General features: G+C 47.3%; 1 protein-coding gene across 1 annotated transcript in view; it reads right to left on the bottom strand.

The window, feature by feature from the left end:
• Positions 1-17,203, bottom strand: part of LOC134813369 (zinc finger protein 236-like) — a 145,376-nt gene that overhangs the window by 7,753 nt on the left and 120,420 nt on the right. The gene's annotated exons all lie outside the window — the stretch shown is intronic.

Raw genomic sequence — 17,203 nt, 5'->3', positions numbered from 1 at the left:
TTAAGATGATGGTGATGTGCAAAGGTCTGCTTACAGTCTCCACACTGGAACGGACGGAGTTGCTGGTGGATGGACCGGATGTGTTTCTTGAGGTTGGATCGGCTACTGATCATCTTGGTGCAGTAAGGACATTGTTCACCGACGGGGACACCACCGCTGCTTCGTAGCAAAAAGTCTGAAATAGGGAGAGTTACCAGGTTACCAGGTTACCAGGTTACCAGGTTACCAGGTTACCAGGTTACCACGTGAACAAAGAGTCTAAAATAGGGAGAGTTACCAGGTTACCAGGTTACCAGGTTACCAGGTTACCAGGTTACCACGTGAGCAAAGAGTCTAAAATAGGGAGAGTTTTGGAGATCCTACACACTGAACAGCGATTCATCATTATTTATGTTTATTGTTTGCTAATAGCACTACTGTTTTTACGCTGTAATTTTTATCGGGTCGCGTGCTTTTGATTGGATCTCAAACCACGACCAAAAATTTATTAACTATCGTAGATTTTAACCTACAAATACTTATTTAAAATCTCCAGTCGCGAACAATATCAGCCGTCAAGTTTAACTAATTAACTTCAGATCCAATAATAATCTACAAAAGATTATTCAGATAACGTTTCAACCTTATTTTAAAGATTGCTATCTACTACTACTAGCTATCTCTCGCCACCTTTTCGGTCCGAGACAAAATCTAAAAAACTATATCTTCATGCTGATAAAAATTAACAACCGGCAGGTTACCAGGTTACGCAGGATGCGGAACGAAAAGGTTCCAACACCACATACCTACATGCAGTAACTTTAATCTAAATGTAAAATACTATAAATATATTTAACAAGGTATGATCGGAAATAATATTTGTGTAAAATTTAACGAACAGAATAGAAAATGGAAGAACGAAGAGTCAATTTACATATTTTTCGATTTAATAAAATCTTCAAAACTTAAATTGATTTTACTTCCGTCTTTTAATAATCCAAAACAAGTCAATAATTTAATGAATATATAAAAGCATATAAGGTGAAGTAACACCATGCAAAACATTGTCCAATAAAAAGTCCAAAACCAAAATAAGCACGCTGCTCGCCGACTCCAGTTGTCCTATGGCGGAATAATAATCATTCAGGGGTCGGGTGAGTCAAGCTTTGCATCCAATCATACCATGTAACTAGTAGTGTAACTATGGTAACTAGTGGTGTAACTATGGTAACTAGTAGTGTACCATGAATCTTTATCCTCAGCGGGAGGGCGGCCCCGACAAAACCCGACGACTCGAGACTTCCTCTGGTGGCTATGAAGGTGGTGTCGCCGTGCAAAGGTTTGTTTGCAACTCTCACACTGAAAGGGCTTGACGTGCTGGTGAATGTTTAGGATGTACCTCTTGAGGTCGTGCCGTCTTCCAATTGCTTTGTCGCAGAACGGGCACCTCCCAGGAGGTTGGTATCTATCTCAAAAGTTTGGAATTTTAGGATAATTTACTTGACACAACTTTATCTAAATGATACATTTTTTTGACGAAATTTCGATTTGAATAATCAAAACCTTAGTTTTACTGTTTTTCCTATGCTTTATTAATGTCTGAAATTTAACCTTTGGAAAATTGAAACACGTCACGTTAGGTAGGATAACTGAATTATATGTAATGTAGCAATCCTTGTTACCATGGTTACTGAGCAGTAATTATATGTAATTAGCAATCATTGTTACCATGGTTACTCGTGCAGTAATTATATGTAATGTAGCAATCCTTATTACCATGGGTTACTGTGCAGTAATTTATGTAATGTAGCAATCCTTGTTACCATGGTTACTGTGCAGTAATTATATGTAATGTAGCAATCCTTGTTACCATGGTTACTGTGCAGTAATTATATGTAATGTAGCAATCCTTGTTACCATGGTTACTGTGCAGTAATTATATGTAATGTAGCAATCCTTGTTACCATGGTTACTGTGCAGTAATTATATGTAATGTGCATGTTACTATGGTAACTAGTAGTGTAACTATGGTAACTAATGTGCATCAAATGAGAAACATTCGGTACAGTAAATACCAAATTATAGGGATTTGGAACTATTCAATCCTCAGCATTTTTGACTATATCCTATTGATATTGTGTAATCCAATGCTTTATTGTAACACTAGTCACGAGCCCAGACCATAGCAGTAATCAAAAAGTAAAGTCCTGGATGGATGGTGTTAAAATAAATGGTTGGCATCTGAATACGTTAATTTAAAGGCGTAAATAGAGTTTGAGCAGTGTTCTAGGTATTAGCTTTTCGGTATATTAACTAAGTAACCATAGCAACCAAGTAAGAATAATAAAATAAAACATTGCGCTGAATTGATGTGAGGTAAGGAATACCTAGTGGAAATTTCTTATCACTCAAGATTCGAGAGATTAACATACTTTAAAAGCAACGTTCCACCATGTTACATGCGAGATTATCCTCACTTATGGCTCCTATACAGCTGTGGCCTGGAATGAGTCAATGGCATTCTGAAATAAGACACCACGTTCCGCTACCTTCGCTGATAGTAATCTTTGGACTTTTTAGAATGGCAAGCCCCTTTATTCTCTGATCTCGCCAAATGCCTCTCTAGGGTCTGCCGAGTAGAGAAATTCTGTAATCTGTCTACATTTGTGGCACTGAAAGGGCGCTATCTGCAGATGTACTGTGCTGATGTGCTGTTTTAGGTTCCCCTTTGTACTGAAGGGCTTGCCGCAGTGACCACAAGGGTAAGATTCTGTCTGAAGGTGAGAGTGAGTAGTGGTTCTGTTGTATTCCTTTTGGAATATTTGGTGGAAACTCTGTACTGTTCATGTTACTGGGTATTGGATATCTTCTCCTGTAATATGGAAAGAATGCATTGGTGTTTGTTGGTGATAATTTGTCAGTGGTGATTCCAATGGTGATCATAGAACAAATGATCTAGCGGTGATGGCGATTGATTCGGATTATTCTCATCGATCAGGCAAAAAAGTGGTAAAAAGAAAAATTGAAACATTAACCAGCCTTTTGTCAATCAGCCATTATCCAGTCATTAACCAGTCTAATCAATTCATTTTGAAAAACAGTTTGAACTTTTAGAAATGCTCTGGTGTTTCATTTTGAAAATCACTTCAATCGATCAAATAAAAATGCTCAGTAAATACCTCGAATAACTCCATTCTCTGAATTAAACAGCTTAGTTATCAGACTATATTAGGATTGGTAGGACCTTCCGGCAATATAACCAAGGTAACAGGAAAATCATCAATCCTCTGACCTCGCCTCGCACAGGTCCCGTTTATCTGGAAGCGAACAAGATGCCGCTTCAGATGACTCCGTAAGAAGAAGCACTTCTTGCACAGATCACACTGGAAGGGCTTCTCCCGCTTGTGCACCATGTTGATGTGTTGTTTGAGGTTCCCTTTGGTGCTCAGAAGTTTGTCACATTGAGGGCAAGCAAAGGGACCAGCACGAATACGTCGTCCTTGAGAAGGAATGCCAGAGTTCCATCCAGAAATTTGTGAAGAAGAGTTACCGTTATCTGAAAATAATACAGATACTTAGGAACACTAGGAAGAGTAATCGCAATCTCAAAATAATTCAAGCGCATGAAATTTGCAGTGAGGAGTCCTCCGAAAAGTGAAAACCTTTTTTATTTTGATTATTTAATCTTTACACTTCATTAAACTACCAATTAGGTGGGGTGAGGATTTTATAACTAAACTAGCTACGTAAATTATAATTTTGATAAATAAAAAGCGATCATTAGGTTAATAAACTAAAACTGCAAATATATGCAAATATGCAAATATGCTTCACACTAAATTGGATACACACAAAGTAACAATAAACTCGACTAGAAAATGTAAATATTCTACTGAGATTATATGAGGATACAACGTGATATTAAAGATAAAGATAAATACTTTAGATTCATTGTTCAGACAAGATCCGGATTCTACAATTAAGTAATACAGACGAATACTAAACAAACTGCACTATACTACTTTATAAATATTTATGGAGCATCTATGCGATTCAAAATAACCAATCTACAATGACTCTCTTGTCACTAAATAATTGTCAAATTTGCCTCCAATTTTCCGCTTGATCTACCATTTCCGATGTCACTTATTTTTGAAGTTTCTGGCCATTATGTAGCACTGTCCCTTCCTCTCAGAACGAGCGAGATGATCTCGAAGATGGTGTCGCATCGAGAAGGACTGCTTACACTTGTGGCACAGGAACGGTTTAGCCTGGAGGTGGACTGCTTTGATGTGTCTCCTTAGGTTGCCCATACTGCAGAGCAACTTGGGACAATGAGGACATTGGACCTGGTCAAGTGCTTTCCTCTCATCGGACTCTGAAAAAGTAGTTCGAAATTCGAAATTCTTTTCGTTGGAAATGAGGTGATCACTGTAATCGATCATACAAGAAAAAAATTTGAGAACCAACTATAATAGGTTCTGATCTTCATGATCCCTATTTTCATACATAACCATTAACCTATCATCAATGATATTTTGAATTAAACTTAAAGTACGGTATCCATGAATAATATTTTGGAGGTTTTATTCATCGGCGATAATCAATAATTTACATCGCGGATATAATGTGAACGTAAAGACACATGATACTTTTAAACATATAACTTAACGAACGTAATTATTATAAAATAATATCTTTAAATTCTCAGGGCCATGTTGTTATATTATCCAAAATATAAAATCAACATAATACAATATACAATTCGACTTTATTGTACGAGTACCTCTGCCATAAGTTTTTCAGAATTCATTTAAGCTTACGATTCTTGACTGGAAGGAAACAAAATCTTCTAAAATTTATAAATTACAGCTTATCTCAACCCAAACTTTGGTACCCATATAATGTAAATCAGATTGTCGATCAGTATCATGATATCGAGAAGATTCGGTCAGAAGGTCAAACATCTCTACTCAATCTCATTTTATTAACTCATTCACAATAACATATAATTATAATATAATAGCTACAATGTAAAATATAAACCATGCCCCGTCTAGAAACATAGTCTCCTGAATATTGCAGTTTATAATTCAACATCTTTAGTTTCTTTCACAACGTTTTATTGCTATTTCTAGCCATTATGTAGCACTGTCCCTTCCTCTCAGACCGAGCGAGATGACCACGGAGATGGTGCCCCATCGAGAAGGACTGCTTACACTTGTGGCACACAAACGGCTTAGCTTGAAGGTGGATCGTTCGGATATGTCTTCGTAGGTTGCTCATGTGGAAAAGAACCTTGGGACAATGTGGGCATTGGGCCTGGTCAGAGTTCCCAGCTTTTCTCTCTTCTGAAATTCTCATTTTCAAGGTTTGAAACTCCTGATATTAGTGAAGTACCCAACACTTCAACAGCCAAATTGTATTTTGTTTGAAATATTGGTTCATTAGATATCGACCCCGACCTTCATCATTGATGCTACTGACAAACCAGAGGATTCTCTAAATAGCTACTGACAAACCAGAGAATTCTCTAAATAGCTAATGATCCAATCCGTTCAGAGGTGTTAAATGTAAAAGTCAGTTGAAAATTGAAATAGGCTGACAAATGGATTAAAAAGTGTTAAAATTCATAATATTCCCACTTCATAACACATTCCCATTTTAAATTGAATGGCGATTAAGTAAGTTACTGATCGTCGATCGAGACTTTCAAAATTCATAATCAAATTCCCACCAATGTCTTGAAAATGTTCACAATCTCTTAATATTCTCACGAAATTCTAATCTGCCATATGTTCATAACATATGTTAAGAAGTCGTGAAGCATTGAATGCGGCCCCTACTGTCTCAGTGTCTTTTACCCGACACGCCAATCCTGTGCGCGGCGCTCTTTTCAAGCTTCCTGAACATACGTGAGAGGAGCGAGCAATAGACTAGCAAGCTAGGTAAAGTGTCTCGGGCGGATTCTAGCACAAAATCCATTTTTCTCAGCTTTGACCAGATGGTTATGAAGGTGATGCTTCATAGCGAACGACTGCAAGCACTTTGGGCACAGATATGGCTTGGTTTTCGGTGGACTGTGTTGATGTGCCTATTGAGGCTCTTAGAGCACAGCATCTTAGAACAGTGGGGGCAAGCAGTCTGGGCCGTCTGAGGAACACGAGATCTCTTCATACAATCGTCCACTCCTGAAGTTTGTATGTTCTGGAGATTTGGTCTATTACTATACGTTATATCATTTGATGAATCTAGTGCTGAGTTTAATCTAAACTTTTATAGAAAAATAGTAGTTTCGATTAAAATATTAAGAAAATAAGCTGAATTTACCTAATTTAAGTGTAATTAAACTGATAATTCTAAATTTCAAGAGCAGTCTTTAAACAGTCTGAAGACCCTGCTCAATCTGAAGGTGGGCGGATTAACGTTGATTAGTAGTAATGCAAATGGTGGTTGCAGTCATAGAGAAGATGCGGGGGACTGAGGAGAGTAGTACTGGCTAACACACAGCTTGAGAGGATGCGGGGGACTGAGGAGAGTAGTACTGGCTAACACACAGCTTGAGAGGATGCGGGGGAGAGTAGTACTGGCTAACACACAGCTTGAGAGGATGCGGGGGACTGAGGAGAGTAGTACTGGCTAACACACAGCTTGAGAGGATGCGGGGGACTGAGGAGAGTAGTACTGGCTAACACACAGCTTGAGAGGATGCGGGGGACTGAGGAGAGTAGTACTGGCTAACACACAGCTTGAGAGGATGCGGGGGACTGAGCAGAGTAGTACTGGCTAACACACAGCTTGAGAGGATGCGGGGGACTGAGGAGAGTAGTACTGGCTAACACACAGCTTGAGAGGATGCGGGGGACTGAGGAGAGTAGTACTGGCTAACACACAGCTTGAGAGGATGCGGGGGACTGAGGAGAGTAGTACTGGCTAACACACAGCTTGAGAGGAGGCGGGGGACTGAGGAGAGTAGTACTGGCTAACACACAGCTTGAGAGGATGCGGGGGACTGAGGAGAGTAGTACTGGCTAACACACAGCTTGAGAGGATGCGGGGGACTGAGGAGAGTAGTACTGGCTAACACACAGCTTGAGAGGATGCGGGGGACTGAGGAGAGTAGTACTGGCTAACACACAGCTTGAGAGGATGCGGGGGACTGAGGAGAGTAGTACTGGCTAACACACAGCTTGAGAGGAGGCGGGGGACTGAGGAGAGTAGTACTGGCTAACACACAGCTTGAGAGGAGGCGGGGGACTGAGGAGAGTAGTACTGGCTAACACACAGCTTGAGAGGATGCGGGGGACTGAGGAGAGTAGTACTGGCTAACACACAGCTTGAGAGGATGCGGGGGACTGAGGAGAGTAGTACTGGCTAACACACAGCTTGAGAGGATGCGGGGGACTGAGGAGAGTAGTACTGGCTAACACACAGCTTGAGAGGATGCGGGGGACTGAGGAGAGTAGTACTGGCTAACACACAGCTTGAGAGGATGCGAGGGACTGAGGGCTGAGGAGAGTAGTACTGGCTAACACACAGCTTGAGAGGATGCGGGGGACTGAGGAGAGTAGTACTGGCTAACACACAGCTTGAGAGGATGCGGGGGACTGAGCAGAGTAGTACTGGCTAACACACAGCTTGACAAAGTTCCAGCTACATCTGAGTGCCCCTCGTATAATGACCATGTCCGATACCATTACCAGGGATACCATTACCATGGTTACCATGTCCGATACCATTACCAGGAGATGGTTCAGGAACTTCACTGGATTTATAACATTTAGCGTAATGTTTCTCCACACGTCGTCTGTCAAGTGCAGTGTAATCTTGACACTTGGTGCAGTGGTAATGCAAACGCTGCTCAGATTTACAACCTTCCTTTCTCTCCCTACATGGTCTCCACCCCCGGGAACAGGAATCACCAGCCCCAACTCCAGAACACACCTCACACGTACACTGACTAGTCCTACTCTTGTCATTTCGTCTCAGCTTCTTGATGTAACACCGCTTCACGTGCTTCAGTACCCTAGTGAGACGGTGCTTGCTGTAACAACAAAACGGACAGTGATAGTGTGTCACTCGTATTCTCTTCTCTTTTGTAACCGAGGGAGTCTCGGTTGTTTAAGTAAATGTTGAGTAACTAGGTGGTAACTAGGTGGTAACTAGGTGGTAACTAGGTGGTAACTAGGGGGTAACTAGGTGTGTCACTCGTATTCTCTTCTCTTTTGTAACCGAGGGAGTTTTGTTGCAGTTTAAAATCGGACATTTTATTAGCCTGAAGCTTTCTGCAAACGGGTCAATACTTGTTTGAGCTGGGCCAGTAGTCTTTCTGCGATTAATAAAACCTGCGATAAGAAAATACATAAGCCAGGAGGTGAGGAGGTCGGAACAACGGATCACTGATAATTCGAAGTTTGATCATTTTTATCATAAGTTAGATTTTATAATTAGTCCCTATTACAAGGTTTAGGTTAAAAGATATCCTACAAGACCTACAGTAACCAGATTCGGATCAACAAAGTAGCATATCAGCGGTTCTCTAGAACGAGCCTACGACAAGCGAATTTGGTGGCCTACTTAATGACCAAGACTTTCCCAAATTTTATTTTTAAAGATATTTTGATGGCTGTTTCCGTCCATTGCATAAGCACTATTACTTATTAGTTCACCGGAAATTGACGGACAGTGAAGCTTATACTGATAACTACAAATACGATTTTTCGATTTTCCTACATTTTTGAACTAACGCCGATTATTTTAGCCTACAGCGGATACTCTGACTCTACTAGTGACAATGTATGAAGCCGACGGCCGTGTGACAGTGACCCGTGTGACAGTGAGCCGTGTGACAGTGAGCCGTGTGACAGTAGACCGTGTGACAGTGATCCGTGTGACAGTGAGCCGTGTGACAGTGAGCCGTGTGACAGTGAGCCGTGTGACAGTGAGCCGTGTGACAGTAGACCGTGTGACAGTGAGCCGTGTGACAGTGAGCCGTGTGACAGTGAGCCGTGTGACAGTAGACCGTGTGACAGTGGGCCGTGTGACAGTGAGCCGTGTGACAGTGAGCCGTGTGACAGTGAGCCGTGTGACAGTGAGCCGTGTGACAGTAAACCGTGTGACAGTAGACCGTGTGACAGTGAGCCGTGTGACAGTGAGCCGTGTGACAGTGAGCCGTGTGACAGAGGGCCGTGTGACAGTGAGCCGTGTGACAGTGGGCCGTGTGACAGTAGACCGTGTGACAGTGAGCCGTGTGACAGTAGACCGTGTGACAGTGAGCCGTGTGACAGTGAGCCGTGTGACAGTGAGCCGTGTGACAGTAGACCGTGTGACAGTGGGCCGTGTGACAGTGAGCCGTGTGACAGTGAGCCGTGTGACAGTGAGCCGTGTGACAGTGAACCGTGTGACAGTAGACCGTGTGACAGTGATCCGTGTGACAGTGAGCCGTGTGACAGTGAGCCGTGTGACAGTGAGCCGTGTGACAGTAGAGCCGTGTGACAGTGAGCCGTGTGACAGTGAGCCGTGTGACAGTAGACCGTGTGACAGTGAGCCGTATGACAGTGAGCCGTGTGACAGTGAGCCGTGTGACAGTGAGCCGTGTGACAGTAGACCGTGTGACAGTGGGCCGTGTGACAGTGAGCCGTGTGACAGTGAGCCGTGTGACAGTGAGCCGTGTGACAGTAGACCGTGTGACAGTAGACCGTGTGACAGTGAGCCGTGTGACAGTGAGCCGTGTGACAGTGAGCCGTGTGACAGAGGCCGTGTGACAGTGAGCCGTGTGACAGTAGACCGTGTGACAGTGAGCCGTGTGACAGTAGAGCCGTGTGACAGTGAGCCGTGTGACAGTGAGCCGTGTGACAGTTGGCCGTGTGACAGCGGGCCGTGTGACAGTGAGCCGTGTGACAGTAGACCGTGTGACAGTGAGCCGTGTGACAGTGAGCCGTGTGACAGTTGGCCGTGTGACAGCGGGCCGTGTGACAGTGAGCCGTGTGACAGTAGACCGTGTGACAGTAGACCGTGTGACAGTGAGCCGTGTGACAGTGAGCCGTGTGACAGTGAGCCGTGTGACAGAGGGCCGTGTGACAGTAGACCGTGTGACAGTGAGCCGTGTGACAGTAGACCGTGTGACAGTGAGCCGTGTGACAGTGAGCCGTGTGACAGTTGGCCGTGTGACAGCAGGCCGTGTGACAGTGAGCCGTGTGACAGTAGACCGTGTGACAGTGAGCCGTGTGACAGTGAGCCGTGTGACAGTTGGCCGTGTGACAGCGGGCCGTGTGACAGTGAGCCGTGTGACAGTAGACCGTGTGACAGTAGACCGTGTGACAGTGAGCCGTGTGACAGTAGACCGTGTGACAGTGAGCCGTGTGACAGTGAGCCGTGTGACAGTGAGCCGTGTGACAGTAAACCGTGTGACAGTAGACCGTGTGACAGTGATCCGTGTGACAGTGAGCCGTGTGACAGTGAGCCGTGTGACAGTGAGCCGTGTGACAGTGAGCCGTGTGACAGTAGACCGTGTGACAGTGAGCCGTGTGACAGTGAGCCGTGTGACAGTGAGCCGTGTGACAGTGAGCCGTGTGACAGTTGGCCGTGTGACAGCAGGCCGTGTGACAGTGAGCCGTGTGACAGTGAGCCGTGTGACAGTGAGCCGTGTGACAGTAAACCGTGTGACAGTAGACCGTGTGACAGTGAGCCGTGTGACAGTAGACCGTGTGACAGTGAGCCGTGTGACAGTAGACCGTGTGACAGTGAGCCGTGTGACAGTGAGCCGTGTGACAGTGAGCCGTGTGACAGTGAGCCGTGTGACAGTGGGCCGTGTGACAGTGAGCCGTGTGACAGTAGACCGTGTGACAGTAGACCGTGTGACAGTGAGCCGTGTGACAGTGAGCCGTGTGACAGTGAGCCGTGTGACAGTAGACCGTGTGACAGTGAGCCGTGTGACAGTAGACCGTGTGACAGTGAGCCGTGTGACAGTGAGCCGTGTGACAGTGAGCCGTGTCACAGTAGACCGTGTGACAGTGAGCCGTGTGACAGTAGACCGTGTGACAGTGAGCCGTGTGACAGTGAGCCGTGTGACAGTAGACCGTGTGACAGTAGACCGTGTGACAGTAGACCGTGCGACAGTGAGCCGTGTGACAGTGAGCCGTGTGACAGTGAGCCGTGTGACAGTGAGCCGTGTGACAGTGGGCCGTGTGACAGTGAGCCGTGTGACAGTGAGCCGTGTGACAGTGGGCCGTGTGACAGTGAGCCGTGTGACAGTGAGCCGTGTGACAGTAGACCGTGTGACAGTGAGCCGTGTGACAGTGAGCCGTGTGACAGTGAGCCGTGTCACAGTAGACCGTGTGACAGTGAGCCGTGTGACAGTAGACCGTGTGACATTGAGCCGTGTGACAGTGAGCCGTGTGACAGTAGACCGTGTGACAGTAGACCGTGTGACAGTAGACCGTGTGACAGTAGACCGTGTGACAGTGGGCCGTGTGACAGTGAGCCGTGTGACAGTGAGCCGTGTGACAGTGGGCCGTGTGACAGTGAGCCGTGTGACAGTGAGCCGTGTGACAGTGGGCCGTGTGACAGTGAGCCGTGTGACAGTAGACCGTGTGACAGTGAGCCGTGTGACAGTAGACCGTGTGACAGTGAGCCGTGTGACAGTGAGCCGTGTGACAGTGAGCCGTGTGACAGTGAGCCGTGTGACAGTGGGCCGTGTGACAGTGAGCCGTGTGACAGTAGACCGTGTGACAGTAGACCGTGTGACAGTGAGCCGTGTGACAGTGAGCCGTGTGACAGTGAGCCGTGTGACAGTAGACCGTGTGACAGTGAGCCGTGTGACAGTAGACCGTGTGACAGTGAGCCGTGTGACAGTGAGCCGTGTGACAGTGAGCCGTGTGACAGTGAGCCGTGTGACAGTGAGCCGTGTGACAGTGGGCCGTGTGACAGTGAGCCGTGTGACAGTGAGCCGTGTGACAGTAGACCGTGTAACAGTGAGCCGTGTGACAGTGAGCCGTGTGACAGTGAGCCGTGTGACAGTGAGCCGTGTGACAGTGAGCCGTGTGACAGTGAGCCGTGTGACAGTGAGCCGTGTGACAGTGGGCCGTGTGACAGTGAGCCGTGTGACAGTGAGCCGTGTGACAGTAGACCGTGTAACAGTGAGCCGTGTGACAGTGAGCCGTGTGACAGTGAGCCGTGTCACAGTGAGCCGTGTGACAGTGAGCCGTGTGACAGTGGGCCGTGTAACAGTGAGCCGTGTCACAGTAGACCGTGTGACAGTAGACCGTGTGACAGTGAGCCGTGTGACAGTGAGCCGTGTGACAGTGAGCCGTGTGACAGTAGACCGTGTGACAGTGAGCCGTGTGACAGTAGACCGTGTGACAGTGAGCCGTGTGACAGTGAGCCGTGTGACAGTGAGCCGTGTGACAGTGAGCCGTGTGACAGTGAGCCGTGTGACAGTGGGCCGTGTGACAGTGAGCCGTGTGACAGTGAGCCGTGTGACAGTGAGCCGTGTGACAGTGAGCCGTGTGACAGTGAGCCGTGTGACAGTGAGCCGTGTGACAGTGAGCCGTGTGACAGTGAGCCGTGTGACAGTGAGCCGTGTGACAGTGAGCCGTGTGACAGTGGGCCGTGTGACAGTGAGCCGTGTGACAGTGAGCCGTGTGACAGTAGACCGTGTAACAGTGAGCCGTGTGACAGTGAGCCGTGTGACAGTGAGCCGTGTCACAGTGAGCCGTGTGACAGTGAGCCGTGTGACAGTGGGCCGTGTAACAGTGAGCCGTGTCACAGTAGACCGTGTGACAGTGAGCCGTGTGACAGTAGAGCCGTGTGACAGTGAGCCGTGTGACAGTGAGCCGTGTGACAGTAGACCGTGTGACAGTGAGCCGTGTGACAGTGAGCCGTGTGACAGTGGGCCGTGTGACAGTGGGCCGTGTGACAGTGAGCCGTGTGACAGTGAGCCGTGTGACAGTGAGCCGTGTGACAGTAGACCGTGTGACAGTAGACCGTGTGACAGTGGGCCGTGTGACAGTGAGCCGTGTGACAGTGAGCCGTGTGACAGTGAGCCGTGTGACAGTGAGCCGTGTGACAGTGAGCCGTGTGACAGTGAGCCGTGTGACAGTAGACCGTGTGACAGTGAGCCGTGTGACAGTAGACCGTGTGACAGTGAGCCGTGTGACAGTGAGCCGTGTGACAGTGAGCCGTGTGACAGTAGACCGTGTGACAGTGAGCCGTGTGACAGTCGACCGTGTGACAGTGAGCCGTGTGACAGTGAGCCGTGTGACAGTAGACCGTGTGACAGTGAGCCGTGTGACAGTGAGCCGTGTGACAGTGAGCCGTGTGACAGTGAGCCGTGTGACAGTGAGCCTTGTGACTGTAGACCGTGTGACTGTAGACCGGGTGACAGTGAGCCGTGTGACAGTGGGCCGTGTGACAGTGAGCCGTGTGACAGTAGACTGTGTGACAGTGAGCCGTGTGACAGTGAGCCATGTGACAGTAGACCGTGTGACAGTGAGCCGTGTGACAGTGAGCCGTGTGACAGTGAGCCGTGTGACAGTAGACCGTGTGACAGTGAGCCGTGTGACAGTGGGCCGTGTGACAGTGGGCCGTGTGACAGTGGGCCGTGTGACAGTAGACCGTGTGACAGTAGACCGGGTGACAGTGAGCCGTGTGACAGTGAGCCGTGTGACAGTATACCGGGTGACAGTGAGCCGTGTGACAGTGAGCCGTGTAACAGTGAGCCGTGTGACAGTGAGCCGTGTGACAGTGAGCCGTGTGACAGTAGACCGTGTGACAGTGAGCCGTGTGACAGTGAGCCGTGTGACAGTGAGCCGTGTGACAGTAGACCGTGTGACAGTGAGCCGTGTGACAGTGGGCTGTGTGACAGTGAGCCGTGTGACAGTGAGCCGTGTGACAGTGAGCCGTGTGACAGTGAGCCGTGTGACAGTGAGCCGTGTGACAGTGAGCCGTGTGACAGTGAGCCGTGTGACAGTAGACCGTGTGACAGTGAGCCGTGTGACAGTAGACCGTGTAACAGTGAGCCGTGTGACAGTGAGCCGTGTGACAGTGAGCCGTGTGACAGTATACCGTGTGACAGTGGGCCGTGTGACAGTGAGCCGTGTGACAGTGAGCCGTGTGACAGTGAGCCGTGTGACAGTGAGCCGTGTGACAGTAGACCGTGTGACAGAGAGCCGTGTGACAGTGAGCCGTGTGACAGTGAGCCGTGTGACAGTGAGCCGTGTGACAGTGAGCCGTGTGACAGTAGACCGTGTGACAGTGAGCCGTGTGACAGTAGACCGTGTGACAGTGAGCCGTGTGACAGTAGACCGTGTGACAGTGAGCCGTGTGACAGTGGGCTGTGTGACAGTGAGCCGTGTGACAGTGAGCCGTGTGACAGTGAGCCGTGTGACAGTGAGCCGTGTGACAGTGAGCCGTGTGACAGTGAGCCGTGTGAAAGTGAGCCGTGTGACAGTGAGCCGTGTGACAGTGAGCCGTGTGACAGTAGACCGTGTGACAGTGAGCCGTGTGACAGTAGACCGTGTAACAGTGAGCCGTGTGACAGTGAGCCGTGTGACAGTGAGCCGTGTGACAGTATACCGTGTGACAGTGGGCCGTGTGACAGTGAGCCGTGTGACAGTGAGCCGTGTGACAGTGAGCCGTGTGACAGTGAGCCGTGTGACAGTAGACCGTGTGACAGTGAGCCGTGTGACAGTGAGCCGTGTGACAGTAGACCGTGTAACAGTGAGCCGTGTGACAGTGAGCCGTGTGACAGTGAGCCGTGTGACAGTGAGCCGTGTGACAGTGAGCCGTGTGACAGTGAGCCGTGTGACAGTGAGCCGTGTGACAGTGGGCCGTGTGACAGTGAGCCGTGTGACAGTGAGCCGTGTGACAGTGAGCCGTGTGACAGTGAGCCGTGTGACAGTGAGCCGTGTGACAGTGAGCCGTATGACAGTGGGCCGTGTGACAGTGGGCCGTGTGACAGTGAGCCGTGTGACAGTGAGCCGTGTGACAGTGAGCCGTGTGACAGTAGACCGTGTGACAATGAGCCGTGTGACAGAGGGGAGGTTAGAACTTTGCACGTTGCCAACGAAGGGACTTTATAAATATTTGAACGATCGATGCAGGATGATGATCAGTAAATGATAATCGCTGTCACTTGTGAAAATACCTCAACAGTAATGAGTAATTTGTATCATGAAAAACCGTACATTCGTCGACTTACTAAACCCTAATTAATAATATTCTTACAAATTTATCCCAAAAACAAAATAGAGTAGTACAATACCATCAAAATCCTATCAATTTGACTAAATCCTTAGAATATCATAAACAACGTAACCAAACTGAACTATTATTGTCGTTCGGAGTTCTTATTCCCAGGTGTACTTATTCCCAGCAGGATATTTGACGAAACAATTCCCCTTCAGTTCGGTGTTCTTATTCCCAGGTGTACTTATTCCCAGCAGGATATTTGACTAAACAGTTCCCCTTCAGTTCGGTGTTCTTATTCCCAGGTGAACTTATTCCCAGCAGGATATTTGACGAAACAATTCCCCTTCAGTTCGGTGTTCTTATTCCCAGGTGTACTTATTCCCAGCAGGATATTTGACGAAACAATTCCCCTTCAGTTCGGTGTTCTTATTCCCAGGTGTACCTATTCCCAGCAGGATATTTGACGAAACAATTCCCCTTCAGTTCGGAGTTCTTATTCCCAGGTGTACTTATTCCCAGCAGGATATTTGACGAAACAATTCCCCTTCAGTTCGGTGTTCTTATTCCCAGGTGTACTTATTCCCAGCAGGATATCTGACGAAACAATTCCCCTTCAGTTCGGAGTTCTTATTCCCAGGTGTACTTATTCCCAGCAGGATATTTGACGAAACAATTCCCCTTCAGTTCGGTGTTCTTATTCCCAGGTGTACTTATTCCCAGCAGGATATCTGACGAAACAATTCCCCTTCAGTTCGGTGTTCTTATTCCCAGGTTTACCTGTTCACAGCAGGATATTTGACGAAACAATTCCCCTTCAGTTCAGAGTTCTTATTCCCAGGTGTACTTATTCCCAGCAGGATATTTGACGAAACAATTCCCCTTCAGTTCGGTGTTCTTATTCCCAGGTTTACCTGTTCACAGCAGGATATTTGACGAAACAATTCCCCTTCAGTTCGGAGTTCTTATTCCCAGGTGTACTTATTCCCAGCAGGATATTTGACGAAACAATTCCCCTTCAGTTCGGAGTTCTTATTCCCAGGTTTACCTGTTCACAGCAGGATATTTGACGAAACAGTTCCCCTTCAGTTCGGTGTTCTTATTCCCAGGTGAACTTATTCCCAGCAGGATATTTGACGAAACAATTCCCCTTCAGTTCGGAGTTCTTATTCCCAGGTGTACTTATTCCCAGCAGGATATTTGACGAAACAATTCCCCTTCAGTTCGGAGTTCTTATTCCCAGGTTTACCTGTTCACAGCAGGATATTTGACGAAACAGTTCCCCTTCAGTTCGGAGTTCTTATTCCCATGTGTACTTATTCCCAGCAGGATATTTGACGAAACAATTCCCCTTCAGTTCGGAGTTCTTATTCCCAGGTGTACTTATTCCCAGCAGGATATTTGACGAAACAATTCCCCTTCAGTTCGGTGTTCTTATTCCCAGGTTTACCTGTTCACAGCAGGATATTTGACGAAACAATTCCCCTTCAGTTCGGTGTTCTTATTCCCAGGTGTACTTATTCCCAGCAGGATATTTGACGAAACAATTCCCCTTCAGTTCGGTGTTCTTATTCCCAGGTGTACTTATTCCCAGCAGGATATTTGACGAAACAATTCCCCTTCAGTTCGGTGTTCTTATTCCCAGGTGTACTTATTCCCAGCAGGATATTTGACGAAACAATTCCCCTTCAGTTCGGAGTTCTTATTCCCAGGTGAACTTATTCCCAGCAGGATATTTGACGAAACAATTCCCCTTCAGTTCGGTGTTCTTATTCCCAGGTGTACTTATTCCCAGCAGGATATTTGACGAAACAATTCCCCTTCAGTTCGGAGTTCTTATTCCCAGGTGAACTTATTCCCAGCAGGATATTTGACGAAACAATTCCCCTTCAGTTCGGTGTTCTTATTCCCAGGTGTACTTATTCCCAGCAGGATATTTGACGAAACAATTCCCCTTCAGTTCGGTGTTCTTATTCCCAGGTGTACTTATTCCCAGCAGGATATCTGACGAAACAATTCCCCTTCAGTTCGGTGTTCT

This window comes from Bolinopsis microptera, chromosome 3 (genome assembly GCF_026151205.1).
Source record: "Bolinopsis microptera isolate Bmic1 chromosome 3, MBARI_Bmic_1.0, whole genome shotgun sequence".
Classification (NCBI taxonomy): Eukaryota; Metazoa; Ctenophora; class Tentaculata; order Lobata; family Bolinopsidae; genus Bolinopsis; species Bolinopsis microptera.
Note: the sequence above shows the minus strand (reverse complement) of the source record. Positions and strands in the feature narration are given on the sequence as shown.